This window comes from Gymnoscopelus braueri (assembly GCF_963280865.1).
Source record: "Gymnoscopelus braueri genome assembly, chromosome: 6".
NCBI lineage: Eukaryota > Metazoa > Chordata > Actinopteri > Myctophiformes > Myctophidae > Gymnoscopelus > Gymnoscopelus braueri.
In genome coordinates, this window is record NC_137607.1 from 13,566,855 (window position 1) to 13,584,421 (window position 17,567).

General features: G+C 45.1%; 1 protein-coding gene across 3 annotated transcripts in view; it reads right to left on the reverse strand.

Moving 5' to 3' along the window:
* Positions 1-17,567, reverse strand: part of LOC308087376 (uncharacterized protein) — a 32,118-nt gene that overhangs the window by 5,966 nt on the left and 8,585 nt on the right. For 2 of the 3 annotated variants that reach the window (XM_080431170.1, XM_080431169.1), the window contains exon 6: positions 14,853-15,299. The exons of the other annotated variant lie outside the window; for it this stretch is intronic. The gene's annotated coding sequence lies outside the window, so the exon portion shown is untranslated. Of the gene's footprint in view, positions 1-14,852; positions 15,300-17,567 lie in introns of those variants that run through there. 3 annotated transcript variants of the gene reach the window in all.

The following is a 17,567-nucleotide window of genomic DNA, read 5'->3' on the forward strand; positions in this document are numbered from 1 at the left end:
CATCGAATGGAAAAGGAACTTTCACATTTTTGTCTCCGCCAGGCCGAAAGGCATGGCGAGAGAGTATGTTTTACCCCCTGTCCGTCCGTCCGTCCGTCCGTGTGTCCTGTCCGTGTGTTACCAGCTAATCTCCGGCACCGTTGGCCCGGTTGCTGTGAAACTGTGCACACACACTCCCTGGATGCCAATTCAGAACCTCTGTCTCAAATTTTTCACATGGGCCTGTTATAGCGCCACCTGGAGGCCGATTTGTGCAAAACCCATTACTCCTGCAGATTTTATCCAAACGTCATGCAAATCGGTACACAGTATCTCTATAGTCATGTGATCAACACGGATCTGTCCGATTTTCCATATTCCATCCTCATTGGCTAAGGCTGCCTTCCAAAATTTGCAGGATTGGTCCGTTTTGAACAAAATGCCTCAAATCATGAACGCAGCTTGTGATTTCCTCATGGTGGCGCTATTAAAGGCTGATTTGTGTTTTTAACTATAACTGCACCGATCTGCGTGAAACTTTGCACGCACACTCCCTAGAGGCCAAGGAAAAACATCTGCCCTGCATTTTTTACATTTGCCTTTTATAGCGCCACCAAGAGGCCGACTTATGTAAAACACATTTTTGGATATTAAGCCTTCACATTTTATCCAAATTTCACACAAATCGGTACACATGATCTCTATAGTCATGTGATCAAGATGGAACTGTTTGATTTTTCATATTTCATCCTGATTGGCTAACAATGACATCTAAAGTTTGCAGAAGTGGCCCGTTTTGAACAAAATGCCACAAATCATGAACGCAGCGTCCGATTGAGGTGACACTTTACAAGCACATTCGCAGTAAGTTGAAGAACAAATGTCACCCTTTAACATTGCCCTATTATAGCGCCACCAGGAGGCCGATTTTTTCAAAACTTTTCTTTGTTGTATTACACCTACAAATGTTGTCCAATCATCATGCAAATCGGTACCCATTATCTCTATAGTCAAGTGATCAAGATGGTTCTGTCCGATTTTTCATATTCCATCCTGATTGGCAAATTCCGAACATTGTTGGCCCACAATAACCTACCTGACCTGGCGGAGACCTGTGCTCCAAGGAGCACTTTTTCTAGTTCATACTGTGTTTCCTTTTGTTGCATCGGCAGAGTTCTCCGATAGCTTTTCATTACACACTGTTGTTAATAGGCTATTTATAGCTCCTGTACCATTAATTAATCATATACACATGAATGCAGATTATGAAACTCATGTTTCAGCTGTGATATTTTGTCCATGTTGTAATTATTTCCATGAACAACACACACAGACTGTAAAGAGGGAAAATGATGTGGGTTGCCCCGGGAAACAGAGCTAATTTAATTTGAAAGGCACAAATGCTGTTGTAGTATTCTGTAACAACTCTGCCACTGGCTCCCCTTTCTCGCTTATGATCAGTCCAATTTCACACACATAATTGAAAAACATAAATGAATAAAATAAAATCTCCTCTGCTCAAGCAGTGGACTTCAGTGTGATAAGAGTATGGTTAATACAATTAACCATTTTGGTATAGGCGGGAGAACACATTGTTCCTTGTGTATAATGATGTAATTGCAGCCGTAGTGGTCTTCAGTACAGGGTGTTAGGTACTCATACACAGAAAATAAGCTCTTCTGCTCAAACAGCAGACTTCAGTGTGGTAGAGAGTAAATAAAATCAACTGTTTGGATTACTACAAGATTGAAGAAAACGTTGTTGCTTGTGTGTAATGATGTAATTGGAGCCCTAGTGCTCTTCAGTACCGGGTGTTAAGTACTCATACACAGTGGATGGTTATCTGCCATCTATTGTCTTCTGTACACACAACAAGCTGCCAGTGAGGGGGAGAAAGAGCGGCCAGAGAGCAGCATCAGAATGGTTGCTGTACACTATGTGGAGTCTCGCTGGGAGACCGTCTGACAGGTAGGCACCTCACCATGGAGAGACAGTGGGAGAGAGACAGAGAGAGGCACAGCAGGCAGCACAACAACCTAGGCCACGTCATCGAGGGACGGTACCTACCAATCTTGATCATGAATCAACCTCAACTCAGCGCACCTGCGAGGACCGGTGTGGCACCAAACTACAAGACGCTGCCACTCTGTCTCAGTCTCCACTGGCTCTCCTGGTGAATGGACGGGTGCTCAGGCGGTAAGTGAATACTCCACTATTTCCCTCGACAATTGCAATTGCTAGTGAAATTGAGAACAAAAAATACTGTCTCTTTTACTTTTTAGGCAACCTGCGGAACGATGTAAATCTTGTGATGATTGGAAACCCCGAACCTGGGAAGAACCTGTGTTACAATACTTACCTTATGATTTAAACCGTATGAACAATGCTCTGTGCAGCTGAATCTTGAATAAATGCCCTTAAATGGGTTTGTACCCTGCCTAACTGTGTCTTGGCCTTGATCAGTGTCCCACATATGGTGGAGAATACAGGTACACTGATCTACGTCAAGAACCCACAGCATGGAGCACGGGTCCGCTTTAACGGCACCACTGAAAAGCCAAACTGACTTGCAGACAGCGGTACAAAAATTAATAGACAGGATTGCCAGAGATGTAACTAGCACTGGCGCACCGCGAGAGGTGCTCACTAAATTGTCACCAGACGATGATATTGAGGCCTACCTGGAGGTGTTTGAGCGCACCGCAGTGAGAGAGAGATGGCCAACGGCAGACTGGGCCTCGATCCTGGCTCCTTTCCTCACTGGCGAAACTCAGCGGGTCTGTCGGGACCTGACGCTAGCAGACACCAGGGACTATCACAAACTAAAGGAAGCCATCTTGGCCAGCCAGGGCTACAGCCTCCCCGCCCGAGCGCAGCGCTTTCACCACTGGGCCTACCAGGCGGCCTAGTCACCTCGGCCTCAAGTAGCGGCCCTGTTACGCATCACGCATAGCTGGTTGACGAGCGGAGGAGAGCCTCCCATTATTGACCGCATCGTCATCGACAGATGTATTCGTTCCGTGCCGCCTGACGCCCGCAGATACGCCTCGCAGGTGAGCCCGAGCTCCCTGGAGGCCCTCGTAGCACTGTTAGAGAACCACCAAGTGAGTGTGGAGATGATGAAGTCCACTCGGGCCGACACACCCAAGGCGCCCGACGAGGAGAAGGCCAGCCGCGACCGGAGGACGTCCTCCGCCCGGACCGTCGCCGGTCGGGGCCCACAGCAGCGGCGCTGCTATGTGTGCGGCCAAGCAGACCATATTTCCTGGTCCTGCCTTGACCGGGACCGCGACGCCTCGATGGGGACCGCCGCCAGCTCCGACGCCGCCCGCCCGTGCCTGCATACTGGGACCGGACCTCGACGCCATGCCAGGCTGCCGGTGAAAATTGAGGGCGCCGACAGCCACACGCTCCTCGACTCGGGGGGCGCGGTCACGCTGGTCCGCGCCGACCTGGCGGGCCAGCTTAGTGCCACCACGGTGCCGGTGACCTGCGTGCACGGAGATGTCCGCCATTACCCCGTGACGCAGCTCCGGGTCCATTTACCCCGGGGCGATGCCATGGTGCCAGCCGGAGTGGTGCCGAACCTGCCCGTGCCGCTGCTCATTGGTGTGGATTGCGTCCTTTTTGGCCGGTATTGGAACACCGGCCTGCAGAGGAACCCACCCGGCCGGCGCCGCACCGGACGCACCGGACCCCCGGCCCCGCTACACGCCTGCCCGGCGTTTCGCCCCACCTCCCACGGCTCAGGGAGTGGCACGTCCCCCGAAGAGGACCAACGAAGAGCAGAGGCGGAGGAAGAAGAGGCAACTGGAGGCGGAGAGGAGGAGGTCCAGTCTCCGCCCGGCCGCGGCGCCTCGACGACGGGAAGTGACCCTGACCCGTTCGCCGAGTTCCCAAGGCCCGAGCCGGCCGAAACCCCGAGGGGTGGGGGGGGAGTTCGCCACCGCACAGTGGACCGACCCCAATTTGGACATGGCGCGCCAGAACGTGGCCGCCATCGATGGAAAGAAATGTGACGGGTGAGTACATTGAATCCCCCGTTCGTTAAAAATTGACTGTTATATAGAGGGGTGATAGACAAGGGGGGGGAGACGATTGAACAATTACTTGTGCCTAAACTGTATGTGTCCCGAGTGTTGTATTTAGCACATACGCACCAGTTGGGTGCCCATCTGGGGGTGCAAAAGATATATGAGCGCATTTTAGCCCGCTTCTACTGGCCCGGTGTTAAACGGGCCGTGGAGGACTTTTGCAAGGGCTGCCCTGAGTGTCAGAAAACCGCATGTTTCATGTCTAGAGTAATGAGACTGTTATACAAATGGCTAAAAGTAAAGCGCATACGCACCTCTGTCTATCACCCCCAAACCGATGGTCTCAAGAAAATGTTAAAAAAAACTGACCGATGTCGACGGGAAAGACTGGGACCAGTTGATCCAGAAGTGCCCCAAGCGTCCACGGGGTTCTCACCATTTGAATTGGTGTATGGCCGGAGACCCCGTGGACTGCTCGACATCGCCAAGAAGACCTGGGAGAGCCAGCCCTCCCCCCACCACAGCGTTGTGGACCACGTGGAGCGCCTCCAGGCCCGGGCCAAGGCGATTTGGCCACTGGTGCGCAAACACATGGAGAAGGCACAGCGGGACCAGGCGCGCACCTACAACCGTGGCGCGACACTCCACGAGTTCCAGGTGGGGGAGAAGGTGCTGGTGCTCGTCCCAAGCAGCGAGTGTAAATTCCTGGCAAAATGGCAAGGCCCCTACGAGGTGGTGGAAAAGATGGGGCCCGTGGACTACAAAATGCGCCAGCCCGGGCGGCGGAAGAGCCACCAAATATACCACGTGAACAATTTGAAGAAATGGAACGCAGCCCCACCGCTGCCCCTGCCCGCCCTGCTCGCCACCGTCGCCCCGCAGTGCTTTCCCCCGGTCCCCATCGGAGAGGACCTCTCCCCTGCCCAGACCCAGGACGTCAAGGACCTGCTGGGGCGGAGCCGTGACCATCTTCTCCGAGCTCCCTGGGCGGACGAACGCCATTCGCCACAACATACACACCACGGCCGGGAAGGTGGTGCGTCAGCGGCCGTATCGAATCCCTGAGGCCAGACGAATCGCGATTAAAGATGCTGGAGCTCGGCGTGATAGAAGAGTCATACAGCCCCTGGTCGAGCCCCATTGTAACCCAGGTAACTAACCCAGGTAACCAAGGTAACCAGGTAACCATGGTAACCAGACAATCAGCCTGTCAATCATTCAATCAGTCAGATCAGTAAAAATGTCTGGTTACCTGGTGTCATTTCCTGCCACTCCCTACACTCCCTCCTGAGTGTTTGTTTGCAGCATGGTGTGCCTGCTGCTGCTGTGCTGTTTACTCTTATGCTCCTATGCTTCATACTCAACGGTGAGTTAAAGTACATTGGTTCAGTGTCAATGGTTTGGTTGCTTGGTCATGGTACAATGTTGTGTGTTAAAATGTTGTCTGCCATTTGAACTGCATCTGTCTTGGAATTCTCATGATAAACAAGCTAGCCGTTACAAAAATGGCAGATCGACAAGGCTGAACTTGCCTTGTCTTGAGAATATTTTGAGTTTAATTTTGTGTGTTATGGCTTCATGTTTTGAAGTATATTTTGTATTTTATTTTCTATGAGAATTTATAATTTAATAAGAATCATGATAAAAATGACTATAATTATTATTTAATGAAAGTCATGAAATAATAATTTGTTGAAACTTGACCCTGTTGTACAACTATAGATTACTGATTACTTTATTTCACCTGGCCTTTTGGCGAGCCTCCCAAACTGACCCAACTGGACCTGGATTCTGGAGCCCAATTCCCCACCTCCACTCTGTGTGGTAGGAACAAAGGAAAGGTTCCATTCCCCTTGTATTCTCTCCCTAAAGGAGAACCCCCCCCTGAAAGATCCACTGACACTTCAGACTTTAAAGGGCCCCCATTTTTTATTTTCCTTATAAATGCAATGAATGTTCTGTATGTTCTGAACTATGATACTGTTCTAATACATCTTTAAGTTGAACCTTTTGTCTCTGTCTCATTCCTTGGGTTTTACACACATTGAGCTCTCCACCGAACCTAGTATCTACTATCTAAAGCAGTCAATTTATCCATTCTATACTAATAGCCGTTATCCTTGCGCAACTGGCTACAGCATGGCGAGCCAGCTAGGAGCTCAATAAGTTTGAACCCCATTGAATGTTTTTGTTGTATTTTCAAGTTAAGATGGATTTCATCAAACAATCAGGTGTGAAGTTAGCCAAATCTGTGATTGTCGGAGGTGACAAAAACAGAGCAGAAACAGAGGTGACAAAAACACAGCAGAAACAGATGAAACCCTCTTTAAATGTTTGAAACATTATGGGCCGATTGAACAAGTCACTCCAGTGGATGACCCTACCAGTACGGATCACAAAAACTTGATTGTTGAATTCAAAGACGAAGATACTTTAGAAGCGTTAGAGCCCCTGTTGCCAATGGTACATCGCATGGATGATGAAGGGGTTGTGTATCAAATAAGTTCCTTGGCAAATGAGTATGCAGCTACAGTAGGTGGCACACACACTGAGAACTACCTCAAACAGATTGCAGAAGTAGCCACCTCTAGTGGCAGAATCTTTGAGGTTGTGTTAAAAGATATGCTCACTCGAATGAGTAAAGAACTGAGAAAACCCAGTGGAGAGGAGGAGGAGGGAAGAGTTGAACAGAAAAGCTCTGTGCCTGACCGGCATGAGCCACAAACAGAAACTGTAGGCACCAGACGTGTCAGGAGAACAGTGTCTCTAGCAGGAGATGACTTAAACCCCCCTGACATACAAAAAGTTGTGGTGGAACATATATTGAAGAAGGAGGACTTCAGTTCTCATTCATTGTCCCCATTCAGACTCCGTGCCTTCTCTGGGAAATGTCCCAATCCCAGTAATGAAGCAGACTATGAAACATGGCGCTCACAGATTGACTTGTTGCTTGCTGATCCTAGCATGTCTGCCTTACATGTCACCAGACAAATTCTTGAGAGCTTGCTGTCTCCTGCAGCTGATGTGGTTAAAGGGCTAGGATCTGAAGCTCGTCCTGTTACCTACTTACTAATCTCTCAAGAACAGATTCTGCTCTGCGTTGGAATCTGTCGTGAAGGTTCGTCATAACGTGTACGCACTGTGTGGGCGTGGGCGTGCCTTCAGATCAGGAAGCAGGCCGCGCTTTATCCAATCAAATGTAGTGGGCGGGATTTACGTGTCCACCGATCCTTCCCTACTCGAAACAAGCCGAAACTAATTTAACAATAGCGTCCGCGGAGCAGACAAAACCACGGAAAGATATTCACATTTTAACTTGCTCTTTCATCATAGAAACAAGTGGGCTTATAACCAAAACGATCCATGTTCTCTGGGAGAAGTGGTGTTAGTGTTCCGTGTAGAAATATTGTTAGTGGGAATGAAAACATAGTCGCACCACCCGGAAGTGGAGCGGTGAAGGCAGACCAAAACCCCGGTTTCCTTGCGCATAGGTGCTGCGTCGTCATTGTCCCAGAGCCAGATAGAGATAGTACAAACAGCAGAGGGCGCTGTTTTTCCTTCTCATTTGGCTCGGGGTTCCCAGATTGCCTACTTACAAATCCTTGATGCAGCTTTTGCCACTGTTCAGGATGGAGAGGAGCTCTTTGCTCAGTTCTTGACTACCTACCAAGACCGAGATGAAAAATTCTCTGCCTATCTGCAGCGACTACAACTTGCCTTAAACTCTGTTGTGAAAAGGGATGGAATTCAATCCAGTGAATCAGAGAAACATCTTATCCGACAATTCTGTCGTTGATCCCTTGAGAACGCAGTAATCACTAATCTGCTTGATCAGAAGAAAGACAATCCTCCACCCTTTTCAGAGCTATTGCTCTTGCTGCGCACAGAGGAAGACAGACAGCTGGCGAAAGAAAATCGTATTAGAAAACCTATCGGTGCATCTAAGCAACATGTGAATGTGAGTTCACACAGTGCCTGTGGAGTGACCTCGGAACAAGCAATTGCCGATCTCCAGAAGCAAATGAACAAGCTACAAAGCCAGTTAACAACCTTGCTTTCTCAAAAGAAGACTCAAACCACATCAAAGTTTAGAGCTGCCACTGCTGTGTCACAATCTTCAAATAGACCAAAGCCTTGGTACTGTTTCAATTGTGGAGAGGATAGTCATATATCGTCATCTTGCAGTAGTGCAGCCAATCGAACACTGGTGATGGCGAAAAGGAAGCAACTACAACAGAAACAACAGACATGGGACATGAAGAACAAAACAAGTGACTCAAACTGGAGCAGTCTCTGTGGAGGGACAACCAGAGGTTGCAGTGACACTATGTCCCATGAATTGCAACCAATCACAACCCAAAAGGACGCAAGGATGCAAGTTACCGAAAGGACTCATTGGCACAAGAAGCACTGCACAAGTGGACAACAAAAAGGAAAAAAATACAACCGTCTATTGGATACAGGCTCTCAGGTGACCACAATCCCCTATTCCTTCTATATCAGTTGTCTGTCTGACCAAGACATCAAACCGCTGATGGATATATTGGAAGTAGAGGGGGCTAATGGCCAGAGTGTGCCTTACATGGGCTACATTGAACTTGCTCTTACTTTTCCACCCGAGTTCCTTGGCACATCTGTAGACATACACACTCTTGCTTTGGTGGTGCCTGATGTAAAATCAATGCATGGTCTTGTGCATGACCTTGTGCTCATTGGCACAAACACCCTTGATGTTCTTTATGAAAGATGTTTGGAAGATGACCTACCAATGAATCACTCACTCCCATATGGATACAGAGCAGTGCTGAAGATCCTTGAGTTGAGACATAACCAATCCAATCATGGTGTAATTCGCCTGCATGGAAAAAGTCCACAAACCATTCCACCAGGAAGAACGGTAGTTTTGGAGGGAACATCTACCAACTGCTTTTTACAAAATGCTGTCATTGTTGAACAACCATCTTTATTCTCTTTAACTGGCAGCTTGATAGTTCAATCATGTCTGGTTGACTGTTCCAACCTTCAGCCATGTCAGTTGCCTGTCATTGTGAGCAATGAATCCGATCATGATGTCATCATCCCTGCCAGATCTGCTATTGCACAAATGAGTACAGTTAACACCATTTCAAGGGAGCAAAGTGTATCTGATCCAGTTAATTCTTTATCACAGCCACTGAACTTCAACTTCAGTGACTCACCTCTCTCACCTGAATGGAAAGATCGCATTCCAGCTAAGCTTAATAGCATTCCAGAAGTTTTTGCAAAACATGACCTTGACTTTGGCAGAACTAAGTTACTCACCGGATCAAACTGTCAGATGACACGGTATTCAAGCAAAGACCAAGACCCATCCATCCCCAAGATGTCGATGCTGTCCGTACACACTTGCAGGAACTATTTGAAAGCGGAGTAATCCGTGAATCGGAATCTCCCTTTGCATCACCCATCGTGGTGGTAAGGAAAAAGAATGGCAGTGTACGACTCTGTATCGACTATCGGAAATTGAACTTGAAGAAATTGAAGCATTAAGGATGCTTATGCCCTGCCAAAGCTTGAGGATGCTTTCACAGCTCTCTCTGGATCTAAATGGTTCTCTAATAACCAGACCTGAAATCTGGTTATTACCAAATTGAAATGGAGGAAGCAGATAAAGCCAAAACTGCCTTTGTATGTCCTTTAGGATTCTGGGAATTTAATCGCATGCCTTCCTACGCATGCCTTCCTACGCATGCCAACTGGCTACACCATCGTAATTGTGCCCAAGCCGGACGGGTCCTTGAGGTTCTGCAACGACTTTAGAAAGCTCAACGAAGTCTCCACCTTCGATGCGTATCCCATGCCCCGGGTGGACGAGCTCATTGAACGCCTCGGGCCGGCCCAGTTCGTCAGCACCCTCGACCTGACCAAGGGGTATTGGCAGGTCCCGCTGACGGACCGGGCCAAGGCGAAGACGGCCTTCTCCACGCCCAAGGGCCTCTACCAGCCACCTTCCAGCGGCTAATGGCCGGGTGCTGCGGCCGCATCGCGCCTACGAAGCAGCCTACCTAAACGACATCGTCATCCACAGTACCGACTGGACGCTCCACTTGCAACACCTCCACGCGGTACTGGACGCCCTCAGACGGGCGGGTCTGACCGCCAACGCAAAGAAATGCTGAGTCGGCCTGACGGAGACCGACTATCTCAGTTTCACCATTGGGAGAGGGTGTGTGAGGCCACAGACGCGCAAAGTGGAGCGCGTCCGGGACTGGCCCCGTCCCGCTACAAAAAAGCAAGTAAAATAGTTCCTCGGCTTGATTTCGTATTATCAAAAATGTATAAAAAATTACTCTACTGTTGCAGCCCCATTGTATGAGTTAACGCGCCAGAAACTGCCCCACCACGTCTCCTGGACGGCCGAAACGGAGGCGGCGTTCCAGCGGCTGAAGGGCGCGCTCTGCGAAGAGCCGGTGTTAAAGGCCCCCGACTTCAGCCAGCTGTTCCTCCTCCACATGGACGTGTCGGGCACCAGGCTCGGAGCCGTCCTCGCCCAGGTCATTGATGGTGAGGAGCAACCGGTGACGTATGTGAGCAGAAAACTATTGGACCATGAGAAAAACTATGCAACTGTTGAGAAGGAGTGTCTGGCCGTGAAGTGGGCCATACACCACCTCCGATATTACCTGTGGGGCAGCACTTTCACCCTTATCAAATCCCTCACCAGCGACACCTGCAGGCAAAGATTTATTTTTTCTTTAGAAATGTGAGAGAAAAACACCTGCCATGGAGCAATGGAGTGGAATTTTTGGTTAAAACTTTCTATACACGCTAAGGACCATGACAAAGACTTTTAATGTGTGGTAAAACTGACGATTTAACACTGGATGCTTGTTTCTTGCAACCAGTGTTAAATCGTTCGCCATTAACGGTAGCCTCTCAGGAACTTTCAGCGCATGTTTGACTATCATGAGACTCTACAATGACTAGTAGTAGAGAAAAAAATAACTTTGCATCGGTTATAATAGACGAATTTCCCTAACCCACGCGCTCCCATTATGACAACGGAGGGGGTTTAAAAAATGACGACAGGGGAATCTCTGGAAAAAAAGAACGCCACTTTTTACGTAGGTAGGTGAGTAACGAGACATCAAAGATAACACTTAAAATGTCCGGAATTCTCCTTTAACTTAGCTATGAGTATTTGCAGTCCAACAGTGGTAAACATGTTAACTTAGCTATATTATAGCTAAGTTAACATGTTTACCACTGTTGGACTACATACTCGTGGCTAAGATACTTATAGCTGCTATAAGTATTTTAGCTATAAGTATGCAGTGGTAAAGATTTTAACTTAGGTAGCTATGAGTATGTACAGTCCAACAGGGCTAAACATGTGGTATAAATGCAGCATTAACAAACCTTCTCTGTGTAGTTTGATGTGTGGCTGTAGCATCACGTGCAGCAGTTTGTTTTGTGTCTCCAGCAGAGTTTCTAGTGTCTCTATCTCTCTCTGGAAGAGGTTGCACATGAGCTCTGCAGCCGCACTGAGGCGCTCCAACACAACCACTCTGACAAGCTTCACACAACAAACATCACCACGCTGTTTTTCCAAAACACACAATATCTCCTCTCCCACCGACGTCAGCTGTTCATTTATCGACAGCCGTACAGACTCTATTTCACACATTTTACCTCGTTTATCACACATTTTTCACCACGACGTTTCGCGCATTATATTGTTACGCAACTATTTTCTGCCCAGAACCTAGTTATCATTCAATGATACGCTTATAAAGGTTTATGACTCTATGAGTTCACATTCAGAGACATGCAGTTAGCGTCATGGTTAGCATGAAAACAACACGCTCTTACTTCCGCGTCAACGTGTTTCCCACATGCTCAGTAAATGGTCGATGCAATGTTGCTTTCGCCCCCTGGTGGAGGAAGGGTATAACTGTCAATGAAGAAAGAAAGAGCAGACAGACAGACAGACAGACAGACAGACAGACAGACAGACAGACAGACAGACAGACAAATCCCCTTGAGAAAATATAGGTTGTAGCAGCAAATAGAATAGAATAGAGCTGAATAGAAACATTAAATAAACATAATTAGAGTCTGACTCCAAACATCACACAGTCTGACTGATTTAACATGTATATATAATATCAAATATAGAATACGTATAAATGTACAATCTATCAACATTGACAGATCACCAGTAATTGTAAATGTATTGAATATAAAGGATATGTACATTGTACAGATGGTCAGTGAATATGAGATAGATTTTCATCTATAATGACATCATGGTCAATAGACTCATCAGGTTGAAAGTGGTTTAGTACATCAAGGAGATGAGTGTAGTTATTTAAACAGGCCTGATAAAACCACCACAAGGCCTCAGTCTTCATCAGGGTAAAGAAGGAATGTTCACATACATCATTGGAGGTGTTCTGACTGCCCTGGGAGGCAAACTGGAGACAATTCTATTCAAGTCCATTTTACACAGCACAGCTGTGGAATATAACATTTAATAAACAAATACATAAAAACAAAATAAATAAACAGCTATAAAATATGGATATGGAATGAATATAATAATGAAAATACATCTTGAAATATGGCCCCTGGATCCTGGCCAGGATCCAGGAGCCACTGGGGTCCATCAACAATTTACTTTACCCTGGCGTCCCTATTCTGGGTGATTAAATGGAATAGGAACGTCTGCTAAATGCCTAAATTGTAAATTGAAAAACATTGCCGAAAATAGCAGATCTACGAGCTCATAACACATCACAACGCGGGGTGTATTCAGTGAAGTGGTTAAATGTAAATATATATTTAAATATAGGTTAATGCACAAATGTGTGGGCCCTTCAGCCTACATTACTTAAGTGGCCCTCCTATACTAGTTGTGTGATTATTATTTTTTTGACAAGATAAAATGCCTACAGGTGCTTTCTTCACCCACACATGCCAAGTGGTCAGGGGTAGGGGGGGGGGCAGTGTTGTTTTGTAACGGCCAAGTCAAAGTCCTAACCGCAGTCCAACATACATTTTGTGGAAGCACCTAAAGTGAGCAGTGCATGTGAGGACCAACATCCCAGAGTTGAAGATGTTCTGTATGGAGGAATGAGCTTCAATTCCTCCAAGCCCATGTGCACCACTGATCACTAACAATACCACAAACCTTTAGTTGCACATATTAATGCACAAAGGCTCACACCACATACTGAAAGCAAGGCTTCACATACTTTTGACACTCAGTCACAGTCACAGATATGTAATATTGGAACATTTCCCTTTATAAATAAATCAATCAATCAATCACCAAGTATAATCTGTTTGTCTCAAGTGTTTAATTGAATTATCTTTATCTGCTTATCAGATGTGTGTGTGTGTGTGTGTGTGTGTGTGTGTGTGTGTGTGTGTGTGTGTGTGTGTGTGTGTGTGTGTGTGTGTGTGTGTGTGTGTGTGTGTGTGTGTGTGTGTGTTCACCTCAGTGATTATCCTCTCACTAGACATAAACAGTGTCTCTCCACAAACACATTCAAGCTGACTGTGTGAAGAATGTGCTTCTAGTGATCCTGAACCTCAACAACATCATGGTCTTCCTCACAGTGATGAAAGATCTTCTGGTGGAAAGTCTGCTTCAAGCCACATCTCTGTGCTCTACACTCCACACAAACTTACACTGTAATAGAAATGCTTTCACAAACACATCACCACACTATTGTATAATTATTAGTGAGATCGTTGCTTTCATTCAAATCATTTGGTGCTTTGTCTTCATTAAATGTTTGTCATGCATCCTGGTGTTTAATTCAGTCACAGATTGAAAAGCAAACCCAATAGTGAGTTTTTACATGAGCACCTCTGAACCAGTCACACCACTGGACAGCTGGTCAAGTCAACCAATCACACATCAACTAACCATTGACTCACAAAAAATATACCTTTCGTATTTAGAACTTGTCACTGTCATGCTAGATTACACTGAATGATAATATTGTCACGGCCGGTAGAAAACCATCTACTGTATGCCTATATTAAACCTTTTAATGATTTTGTTTTTTTTTAGATGAATTTATACTTGGTCGTATGTCAATGTCACACACACACAAAAGTGCTGAATATATCAGATCTACAAGCTCACAAGGAGTTGCAATGTCACATGTTGTTACAAAGATTCACCTATGTCATTCCCAAAAGAGGGACACCCAGTCGAAAGTGGTTATGGTAAGTCTGTCTGCAAGTAAGAGAGTAGTTCCCGAGCCATGTGGCCCATAGGTTAGGAGCCTATCTCCTGTTTCTGTAGTGTGAGGCAGCTTGATGTAAACAGTACATGTTCCCCAGCCAGGATGTACAAGTACATACTCTGAACATGACTCTAGTATGTCACAGGGACTTACCCCTAATCCAACCCCTTGATGAGTGCCAAGCATTGGATCCCATTTGGTCTGAGGGTTTTATACATAATGAACAATGAAAAGTTTTGTCAAGAGCTTGTGACCAAATAACATGTTATTTTTTTCCATTTCCTGAAAAGTGTTGGACATACACGTTTTCTGACTGACAGTGACGATATACAGCAATTCCTGTCTTTATATACAGGAAATATGCCCATATTCATTTAGAGAACTATTTTTATAGTAGTGTTTTGGATGTATAACTTCCTAGTGCCAAAGTATTCTGTGTGACAGTTAAAGGATCATCACCTCATCACGACATGCATACTTAACTTGTTTCTGTATGTTCACTGACTACATATACTTAGAAATGACAATACAAATGCTGAAAATGCTTTATTGACATAAACACTGTTGTTGGTACAGTGGTACCGTGGTGGTACAGGAATGTAAATTATCTATGCAGAACCTCACTGTAAACGATAGCAACTGAACAATGCCATTACTTTACAAAACAAATTTTCCCCCTTGTATTATAATCACATGCTGATAAACAGTATACGATTTAATTACAAATGAGTCCATTTATAGATACTCATTATAAACAATAGTTTCACTTTTATACAGCTCTTAGGGTTCTGGTCAGTCTATGAAAATGTGTCAAAATGACTGCATGTTCCCATATGTTCAATATCTTTCTTTTGAGAACTACATTTAGTGCATTAAAACAATTATTGTCCAAATCTACATTCAGTCAGCATCATTATAAACTCAACATGTGAACTGATGATATCATAACCTGAAGAAAGATTCTTTATTGACACTTCCCCAGTGTAAAGGTCTGGAAAGAGTCATTGTAGTGATAAATGACTGGAGTTACCGTCTTCATGTGAATCTGAATAAGAGAGAGAGAGAGAGAGACAGAGAGACAGAGAGACAGAGAGAGAGAGAGAGAGAGAGAGAGAGAGAGAGAGAGAGAGACACAGACAGACAGACAGACAGACAGACTAAATGAACATATGGGAATTATCAATATTATACTGATTTATATTAAAGCGGCACTATGTAACCTTTGCCCAATCTGTATGGTAGAGTATGTTAATAATACATTATAAATAATACAACTGTAATACAATGTAACTTATACAACCGGGGTGGTGTATTGTCTCCCTGCTCTTTTATTGAGACAGTTCGTGTCAAAGGTCATGTCTCATCTAGACACAGGATCTGACACAAATTTTGACCTGATGGTCAAATATTCTACGATTCGTTGTATATATAAAGAGGCCTTTAATGCAAATATAGAAGGCTACAGCAGCAAACATTTCAGTTCTGATTTAGAGCACAATCTGTGTGGATTGGGAGTTAATGTTTTTGAGTGGTGCCAACCACTCCTACATTTGACCGTGTCTGTGTGTGTGTCCGTCTGTGTGTCCGTCTGTGTGTCCGTATGAGCACGGCCTCTCTGTATGTTTGAGCACAGCCTCAACAGCTGCGGCTGATTGCAACAGAAAGATGCAACCATACAGGTACAGGTACAGTACAGTACAGTACAGTACCGTACAGTACAGGTACAGTACAGTACCGTACAGGTACAGTACAGACCGTACAGTACAGTACAGGTACAGCACAGTACAGGTACAGTACAGTACAGTACAGACCGTACAGTACAGTACAGTACAGTACAGTACAGTACAGACCGTACAGTACAGTACAGTACCGTACAGTACAGGTACAGGTAGAGGTTCAGTACAGTACAGTACAGTACAGACCGCACAGTACAGTACAGTACAGACCGTACAGTACAGTACAGTACAGTACAGTACAGTACAGTACAGTACAGTACAGTACAGACCAGTACAGTGCAGTACAGTACAGTACAGACCATACAGTACAGTACAGTACGTACAGTACGTACAGTACAGTACAGTACAGTACAGTACAGTACAGTACGTACAGTACAGTACAGTACAGTACAGTACAGTACAGTACGTACAGTACAGGTACAGGTACAGGTACAGGTACAGGTAGAGGTACAGTACAGTACAGGTACAGTACAGTACAGACAGTACAGTACAGACCGTACAGTACAGTACAGTACAGTACAGTACAGTACACACACACACACACTTTTGAGTAAAAATACTTAAAATGAGTAAAAATACTTAAATATTAGTAAAGATACTTTAAAGTTCCTACACTGAGTAAAATACTTTAAATGAGTAAAAATACTTAAAATGCGTAAAAATACTTAAAAGATGTTAAAATGAGTACAAACACGTACAAATCTGTACAAACATTTTAAAGTACTTAAAATGAGTAAAAATACATTGAAGTCATCAAAGTCTGTAAAAAGTAACTAATGAAATGAACTCACTCTCTTCACACTGGGTGTGATTTTTTTTATTTGTATGTACAACCACGAACAGCAGCTAAAGTTGTCGTTCTTCTTAGTGTCTGTCTATCAATCTGTTCCTTCATTGTTCTGCGGCCGTGCACGGCTACACACAACACCACACTGACTGCTTTCTTTTTCACATAGCCTGTGTATAGTAAAGTTGCTACAGTTCGGCGCGCAACGCTACTGTGAAGAGCTATGTTGTGCACATCCAGTAGTTACTAGAGAAAAAGACAAAATGTTAATGTGTAGCTGAGTAAACTTTTTTCTCCTACAGCAGTGCAAACGTCTTCTCTTCACCACGGCATAATTGACATTATTAATTACATAATTAATGACTCACGAACTGCTGAGAGGTTCGAAGAGAAAGCTCCAAAGTTTGTACATTGTATAAGTCTCAAAAGGGTGGTTTTCATAACATAAATCTCGCATTTACTCCATCAATAATGCATGTGCGTTTGTTTACATTGACCAGCAGTGTCAGAAATCAGACTTCCTCTAAAACGGGGCGGATTTCAAAATAAGAACAAATAATATGTTGATTAATGCTCTGAGGCAGTTAGTGCTAGATTAGATGGACCAAAGGGAAGGGAGCACTCGTTTTGTTTCAATATCAACTTATCATTTTTGTATTATATATTTTTTGTAATTCTTGCTGATGCAATGTCAAGGAGCGAAAACCAAAGAATTCCACTGTCTTACACATGTATAATGTGCATTAATGATATGTAATATGTATATCCATATGTTTACAGTACTGTACAT